We start from the raw sequence: 9,502 nt of genomic DNA on the forward strand, positions 1-9,502 counted from the left end.
CATTACTGGAAAAGTAAAACAATTTCATGTTTCTGCCTCCAATATATTTATGCTTCTCTTTAAAATGAAAATTATAATATTGATTAATATAGTAATGGTGTATTAGAAGGCTCTGTTGCATCATATCATCTCTTATTTTTTTTATTTTGAAAGTATCTCTAAGTTTATTCTCTCTAAATGTCTGTAGTTTGTAGACTTCAGGGAATGGGTGAGGGCTTTTGGGGTGGACTTTTATTCTTTTTCTATATCTTTGCTGCTGGTTTTATCACAAAGTATTAGTCTTAAAATGTCTATTCTTTTGCTTATTTACTCTGTCTTTAAGGACAAGAGCCATCATTTTCTTTCTGGAGAGAAACGAAGGAGTGATATTAATTTTCCAGTAGAAGAAGAAATGGATAGGAAAAGTAGATGAATGTCCAGGAAAAGATTAGTTCTCCTGGAAACAAACAAACAAAAATCATTCGGAACGCAGACACAGGTAAAAGGCAATGCAGGCCCTGGGAAACTTCCATCTCGTTCTCAAAAAGGAATAAAACCAAAGGGGAGTGAACAGTGAGGGGGTTCCTCATGAATTCATCCCTTTTTGTTCATTAAAAATGTAAAATTGATAAATACCAGATAAAGCAATAAATGAAATTCATTATATATAATTAACTGATGGTTACATACTTGATGCAGAGGGAATTAACTGATGGTTACATACTTGATGCGGAGGGAATTAACTGATGGTTACATACTTGATGCGGAGGGAATTAACTGATGGTTACATACTTGATGCGGAGGGAATTAACTGATGGTTACATACTTGATGCGGAGGGAATTAACTGATGGTTACATACTTGATGCGGAGGGAATTAACTGATGGTTACATACTTGATGCGGAGGGAATTAACTGATGGTTACATACTTGATGCGGAGGGAATTAACTGATGGTTACATACTGGATGCAGAGGGAATCTGGCTGCTGCTGATTTTCTATAAATACCAAAATTTAGTGATTGTCCCTGAGCTATTCATTAAACTTCAAAAGTCAATGAATAATGAATAGGAAATCCATTTGTTCATTAACTTGAGAAATGAAAAATATCTCCCACCCCTGTTATGTCTCTGATTAATTTGACTCTGAAACAAGTTAACAGGTCTGTAAACATTCCCCGGGGCTCTAACCAGCTCAAGAGCCAGAACTTTCCTCTGAAATGATGAGAGTCTGTCTGCAGTCAGGATGTTAGAAGCTAGCCTGGTTAGAACCAGGACAAGGTGGGCTGCCTGGGGCTTCATTCCAGTGGGTTTGGCCCCAGGGAGGGGCTGGGATCCTTTTATGACAATATAAGCAGAGCATGACCCTGGGTACATTTGTCACCAATAATCATAGTGTGCAAGGCAGAGACTGATTTTGGAATGTGGATTTTGTTTGGCTGTATTTGACAAGCCATGGAAAAGGCATTTAATATTCTTGATTCTCAGTTTGCTCATCTGTTAAAAATACATGATAAAACATAAAAGTACATTGTTTTCTATGGCTTCTATAGCACAATATGCCAAATTTGAAAGGACACACACTTATTACCTTACACTTCTATGCGTTTGAATTCATACACAGGTCTCAAGGGGCCAAAGTCAAGGTGTGAGCAGGCTGTGTTGTTTCTGGAAGCTCTAGAGGAACACCCACTTCCCAGGCTTTTCCAGATTCTAGAGGCTGCCCACTTTCCTTAGCTCCTGATCTCTTCCAACATCTTCAAATCCAGCAACTGCAGACAGAGTCCGATTTCCAACATACCCACCCAATCTCGCTTCCGCGGTGCCGTCTTTCTCTAACTCTTCCATTTTCTTAAGAGTTTATTTATTTAGTAAAGCTTGAAATCAGGTAACGTGATGCCCCCAGTTTTATTTTTGTTTTTCAACATTTCCTTAGCAATTTGGGGTCTCTTCTGGTTCCATACAAATTTTTGGATTATTTGCTCCAGCTCTTTGAAGAATACCGGTGGAATTTTGATTGGAATGGCATTAAAAGTATAGATTGCTTTAGGCAGTATAGACATTTTAACAATGTTTATTCTTCCGATCCAAGAGCATGGAATGGTCTTCCCTCTTTTTGTGTCTTCTTCAATTTCTTTCATGAGTGTTCTGTAGTTCCTCGAGTACAGATCCTTTACCTCTTTGGTTAGGTTTATTCCCAGGTATCTTATGGTTCTTGGTGCTATAGTAAATGGAATCTATTCTCTAATTTCCCTTTCTGTATTTTCATTGTTAGTGTATAAGAAAGCCACTGATTTCTGTACATTGACTTTGTATCCTGCCACGTTGCTGAATTGCTGTATCAGTTCTAGTAGTTTGGGGGTGGAGTCTTTTGGGATTTCATATAAAGAATCATGTCATCTGCAAAGAGAGAGAGTTTGACTTCTTCATTGCCAATTTGGATACCTTTTATTTCTCCTTGTTGTCTGATTGCTGTTGCTAGGACTTCTAATACGATGTTGAACAAGAATGGTGAGAGTGAGCATCCTTGTCATGTTCCTGATCTCAACTGGAAGGCTGCAAGCTTTTTCCCATAGAGGATGATATTTGCTGTGGGTTTTTCATAGATAGATTTGATGAAGTTCAGGAATGATCCCTCTATCCCTATACTTTGAAGCGTTTTAATCAGGAACGGATGCTGGATTTTGTCAAATGCTTTTTCTGCATCAATTGAGAGGACCATGTGGTTCTTCTCTCTTCTCTTATTGACTTGTTCTATCACATTGATTGATTTGCGAATGTTGAACCATCCTTGTAGCCCAGGGATGAATCCCACCTGGTCATGGTGGATAATCTTTTTAATGTGCTGTTGGATCCTGTTTGCTAGGATCTTGTTGAAAATCTTAGCATCCATATTCATCAGTGATATTGGTCTGAAATTCTCCTTTTTGGTAGGGTCTTTGCCTAGTTTGGGGATCAGGGTAATGCTGGCTTCATAGAAAGAGTCTGGAAGCTTTCCTTCTGCTTCAATTTTTTGAAACAGCTCCAGGAGAATAGATGTTATTTCTTCTTTGAAAGTTTGGTAGAATTCCCCAGGGACTCCATCAGGTCCTGGGCTCTTGTTTTTTGGGAGTTTTTTGATCACTGCTTCAATCATGTTACTAGATATCGGTCTATTTAGGTTGTCGATTTCTTCCTGGTTCAATTTTGGGAGTTTACAGTTTTCCAGGAATGCATCCATTTCATATTTGAGAGAGAGAGAGAGAGAGAGCATGAGCAAGGGCAGAAGCAGAGGGAGAGAGAGGGAATCACAAGCAGACATCCCAATATGTCCAGAGTCTGACGTGGGGTTCGATCTCATGACCCTCAGATCATGACCTGAGCCAAAGCCAAGAGTTGGACGCTTAACTGAGCCACCCAGATGCCCCTCTCTGACTCTTCCATTTTTAAGAGCTCTCGTGCTGACATTGGGCCCTTCTGGATAATCTCTGTACTTTATAGAAAAATAAGTTGAAGTTCAGAGAAAGTGAGGAATCTTGCCCAAAGTCGCTGCATGGCCAGCAAACGGAGAGGTGGGCCCTTTGTTAGATGCCCCTCAATAAATCTTGCCTTAGGTTCTCGGGTGGGATCAGAGGAAAATTTGGAATGACAAAGCAGTTTCTGGCTTTTAAGAAAGGACGGCAAAGCCCCCAGTTGTGCCTCTCTGCTGGACTGCGCCAAAGCTCTAATGGAAGACATTAGTCAAATTGGAAAAAGGCTGTTCTCATTAACCACAGAGAAAACCCCATTTCACGCCCAGATGGAAAGCATCCCACTGTTCTCGTCAAAGCCTGCTCCCCTTACTTGGATTCTTTCCCCCAACCCCTACCTCTTGGGGGGTTCACGGCTCAGCCCAGGGAGGGCCTTGCCCTGTGAATTCGGGAGGCCCCCTGGGGCTCACAGGGCAGTTCTGCAGCCGTCCCCCAGGGCACCACCAGGTGGTAATACCAGATTCCTGGAAATGTTTGCAGAGCTGGGGTTCCCCTCCCAGCTGGGCTATAGGAACTGGGTTCTGCAGACAAGAGGATAAATGGGGTACACCCTTGTTAGAATAGACACTGGGGAGGAGAAAATAAGACAAAGTCATTACGTTTTCATTAAGCATTTCTTGAACACCATTTTGAGAGCTGAGCACTGGGGACATGGAGATGTGAACACCATGTATTGGCCCTTAATGAGCTCCGAGCCCTGCGGGGTCAGCAGATGCACACATGGGAGGTGCTGCTGGCCCTGCAGGGAAGGCGGTGGAACAGCCATCAGTTCTTGTGTAGGTCAGGGGTGCGGGGCAGGAAAGCAGGAAAGCACACTCGACCTATATCCGGGACGATCCCTGTTCGTATCATTCTGCCCCAGACACATTACGCCATCTGAACCTCCAAGCTCCTCATACCGAAAATGGTAAGAATAACAAGTGCCTGCAAACACCAAGCAGATACAATGGCTGATGAGATACTGTCTCCAATCTCTAGAATCCACTACCGCCCAGGAGAGCAGGATCTCCTTCTGTGCTGGATCCCTATCACCGAGAGCCATGGCGGGCACGTAGTGATGCTCAATCCATCTTTCTCAGATGATGGGGTAAAATGAACCAGTGCGGCAAACAGCAAAATGCTGATCATATGCCAAAGATTTCCTGAAGTTTGAAAGAAAACTTCACACGCAAATATGTTCCCTTCATTGTTATTGAGAGCAACAGAGAGTGGAAGCAAGCTAGCGGTGATGAGTGAACCAGAGATAATTGACAGCCAATAATGGTTGTGTTCACAGACCAAAGCAAAGATGGAGAAAAAGTTTATCTTGTAAAGAAAAGTCAATGACATAAAATGCTAACTCTTATATATTATATTTTCACTCCTAGGTCCAAAAATAAATTCTACAAAGTTTCTTGTTAAAACCTGTAAAGGGGAATTTCAAGGCGTAAAGGGAAACATATTACATTGTTAGCAGAGTATGTCTCTGGCTGGTAGGTGGATAATTTTATTTTCTTCTTCCTGCTTCGATATAATTTCCAAATCCTTTTAAATGAGTATGTATGACTTTTGGAATGGAACAAATAATAAAACCATTAAAATCCCTGCAATGTTTCTTATTAGGAGGTGTACTGTGAATGTTTTCTTCATGGTCACTCACTTGATGTTCTTATGCTGACTCACTGAAGGCTGTTCCTCCTTTACCAGGAAAACAAATCTGCTTTATGTCACAGGCTCATTGCTGCTCAGAACTAGACTTGTAATCACTGCCATTTGTCACCATGCAATAAATGCTTTGCAGATGATCTCATTTGAGTCACAGTCTCCCTGGGGGTTAGCCTTGCTTTCATACCATAGTAACTACCCTGTTTTGAGTCCCAGTCTCCTGTCCTGGACCCTGTGCCACGCATAGTTTGTCAGGCTTCCCCAGATGCATGTAAGAACCATGTGTACAGAGAACCGCACCATCGCTCACACAAGTTGGGGGATGGAGTCACTAAGCTACCTGGAAGCTGCAGAACCACAATTTGAATTCAGACTTTTGTCTTATTTCACTCACGTACTCGTCCTTCACTCATTTATTCATTGGTCATTGTCTCCTATAGAACGGATGCATTTTCCCCTGGTTTAAAGGGTAGGCTGCTTAGATACTGACAGCTGTGTGAACTGTATGACGGACTCAAGGGCAACTGCTCAGGGAGTGTAGACCGCTAGGGATGTGTGCCTCTGTTGCTGGCGACGTGGGCCTCTAGTGACAGGCTGTGAGTGTCTGCCTTCTGTGGATGGTAGCACAGGGCTCTGCTGTCCTATGTATAGCACAGGGGCCCCTCCCTCCCTTTCCTCCCTCCCTTCCACCCTTCCCCCCTGCTCCCTTCCTTCTTTCCTCCTCCCTTCCTTCCTCCCTTCCTCCCTTCCACCCTTCCTCCCTCCTCCCTTCCTTATTCCTTCTTCCCTCCTCCTTTCCACCCTTCCTCCTTTCCTTCCTTCCCTCCTTCCTTCCTTCCTTCCTTCCTTCCTTCCTTCCTTCCTTCCTCCCCCTCTTGGACAAGTATTTATAGAACACCATTAGCTCGTGCTGCTGTAGGCATTAGGGAATAATTATGAACACGATATAAAAGATCCACATTCTCATGCAGCTGCCTCCCAGAAGTCTCCAGGACAGACCCATTTCATCTCTCTGCCCCTCTTAGACTTGTCTTTATTTCATTCATTCATTCAGTTATTCATTCATTCATGAATTTGATTTTATTTCCTCTTCCTTCTTTTTTCTTTCTTTCTGAAAAACAATTTTTCTATTTCCCTTTTTGATGGCATTGCCCTCTGACCCAGGTTCCTCTCTCAGTCACTGTGCTCTTCAAGGTCTGTCTCTTTATCCTTCTTGGCCACACTTTCCATGCCTGTGATCTTTACAAAAAATAAATCAATGTCACTCACCTACTTAAAATCATCCAAGGACCTCCCATCATACCAGGAATAAAATTTCCAAATCTCAGAGCATGGGCTGTAAAAGCCATGCAGTATTGGGCTGGCATGGGGTCTGGTACATAATAGATATGCAAATGCCCTGGGGGCAGGGGCTGTTTGTTGCCCATCTTGGCATCCATAGTGCCTAGCAGTGTTGATGTGGATGCCAAGATTCCCGTGCAAGGTCAGGAAGCTGAACACCACCCGGCTCCAAGAGCACCACTCGTACTTATAGACCATGAGAAAGGTGCTCCTTGGAGGTATGCAGGTCACAACCTTGGGGGCTGCATGCAGCATCCCTGAGTAGATGGTAGCTCTCCTTAGTGTCCTACTGTTGTTACCAACCGCTGACACTGCCTTGGGCATTGTGGTGGTAGAGCTGAGCTAGACTTTGAATTTGGATGGGCTGTCAATGTTGCTGACATCCCACACTATGACCTTGGCCGGTTTTGCCCTCCATTTGATTGGATCTGGGTTAAAGGGACCTTGTCCTGACACCAGCTCACAGAATATCTCCTGCCCACTTTAATGGCCTCTCCTGACCTCTGTTTCCAATCCTAACACCTTCTCTGACTCTGACCATCCTGCACTCCTCCTAGAGTAACCCTTATAATTACACAGGGCTGAGGCAGATTAGCCAGAATGGTCTCCCTAAACTTAATTTAACCTCATGTTCAATGGCCTCTCACCATATATGGCAACTGATACCCAGGTTCTGGTTGTGGCCATCTTAGGGCTAGGGAACTCTGTTTTGTCTACCACCCTGCACCCTAAAGGAAACTCCCACTGGTTCTCTGACTCAAACCAGAGGGCTCCACTCCATGGTTCTCGTTTTCCACCACCAATTAGATCTGTTCAAGGAAACAGTTTTGCAAAAGGAACAAAAAAGCTTGTTTGAAATGTCAGCTGTCCAGGTTACCTCCAGGTTCGAGAGGATGAAGGGCTCTTCTATTCGAGATTCAAGATGCTCCCTTCCATGAACTCTTCTGTGGACTGAGCGTGATCTTCCGCCCCAGGCTGCCCCCTGGAGAACTGGGCTTGGGAATCTGGGCGAGCTGATGCTCATTCGCGCTTCTGACTCACCCTAATGGGGCTCCTTAGCAGCAGAGGAGTTTGGAGAATTCCTGAGGCCACACTCCAAATCCACACACTGCCCTCTCTGCACCCTTCACTCCAGCTCGAGAGCCCCTGAAAGAAGAAGGTCAGGGATGTGGGGATGCATTTATGGGAGCCTGCTGGATTTTGGACGCCAAGCCACATGCACAAATTTCGTCTAATCCCCGTGATAATCTGGAGGGTTACCATCGTCATCTCCACCTGACGGAGCAAGGGGAGGAGGTGCGAAGATTGGTACCAGTGCCAAAGCTAGGAAAGAGTGGGTCTCTCCTAACCAAGCCTCCTTCTCTTTCACTGCACAGAAAATGTGGTAAAGATTTCACTGGAATCTCTCCCCGGGCGAACAGACACTGAACAGACTCACGTGTCATGTACAATAAGATCTCTGACCACAGAGCCCACGGGAGAGAATCCGTGGAAGAAGCCATTAGGAGGATAAGTGTGTTTAATGAAGACGGACTATTTGTGGGGTGTCTGCGGAAACACGTCTTCCTTTCCACTCAATTATCATCTTCCTCTTAGCCCAAATTATGGGAATAATTGTGTCAATTTTCCACTTTACTCATTGTGTTTAAACACAGCCACGGCTCACTGTTGCTCTCAAAGGAAAATTGGACAATAAGCAACCACGCGGAGATGGGGCCCATCATTATTCAGAGAAAAGAGGGGCTGGTAAATGATGCAATTCCAGCCAAACCCTGGGCCCCGATTTCCATTCACGGAGGGAAGCAGCTTAATTGAAAAGCACTATTTGCGAGCGGATAAAGAGGGAGTAATAGGTAGGAGCCTGATTAGAAATAATGGCAGGGGGTTGAGTTTCCTAACATGTACTCTAAATTGACTTGTATTTTCTTAGGAAATTAAGGGAACAAATCACAGAATAACATACCTTTGCAGCTAAAGTCGTAACATTCTGGATGGATTTCAGAAGTCCTGGCGTAATACAATGCTGCCAGCTCGAGTTCATCCAAACCAGAAGTATATTAAGAAAATAATTTTGGGGGCACCTGGGTGCTTCAGATACCAGGTGGCACCAGGTTGAGTGTCCGACTCTCAATTCCAGCTCAGCTCATGATCTCAGGGTCATGGAATTGAGCCCCACTTCGGCAGGCTCCATGTTCATCAGGAAGTCTGTTTGTTCCTCTCCGTCTGTTCCTCCCCCCACCACACACACACTCTCTTTCTCTCAAATGAATAAAAAAAATTTTTTTTAAGATTTATTTATTTATTTGACAGAGAGAGATCACAAGTAGACAGAGAGATAGGCGGAGGGGGAGGGTAGGCAGGTTTCCTGCCGAGCTGAGAGCCCGATGCAAGGCTTGATCCCAGGACCCTGAGATCACCATCTGAGCTGAAGGCAGAGGCTTTAAACCACTGAGCAACCCAGGAACCCCTAAAAAATTTTTTTAAAAGAAAATAATTTTATACCACTTAGAAATAAACAAATGACTGCATGCCCTTTTTATGTTATATTGGAACATTATCTAATAGGCAGACCCAAGGAGGAGTATTTAATTCCCTGATTTACTACTCACTATTGATTAGGATCCAGATTCTGAAGTTGACTGTTAATTTCTGAAGTTGCCCAGGAGAAATGTAAATGATTTCTTCCTCGTGAGGAACACAACTACAAAGCTCAAGATTTTATTGACTTATAGGGTATTAACCAATTTTGTCTCCACTCGAGCTAACTTACTTTATATGAATTAAATTTGTTAATGCACTCAAACACAAACACCTACATGTGAAATAAGATCATTGGATTGTATACATGTATACATACATATGAGTTGTTTGTTGTTGCTGTTTTTCTGTTTCTTGAGTTCTCCTTTGAACTAGCCCTCCTATCTTGCTGGTTTCCATATTAATGGGCTGAATTTGTCTTCAACACGTATTCACTTCACATTTCCTGAGAGTCGTTTTTCAACTTCTTGAAATATTTCAACAGATAGAAGAGA

This window comes from Lutra lutra, chromosome 4 (genome assembly GCF_902655055.1).
Source record: "Lutra lutra chromosome 4, mLutLut1.2, whole genome shotgun sequence".
Taxonomy (NCBI): Eukaryota; Metazoa; Chordata; class Mammalia; order Carnivora; family Mustelidae; genus Lutra; species Lutra lutra.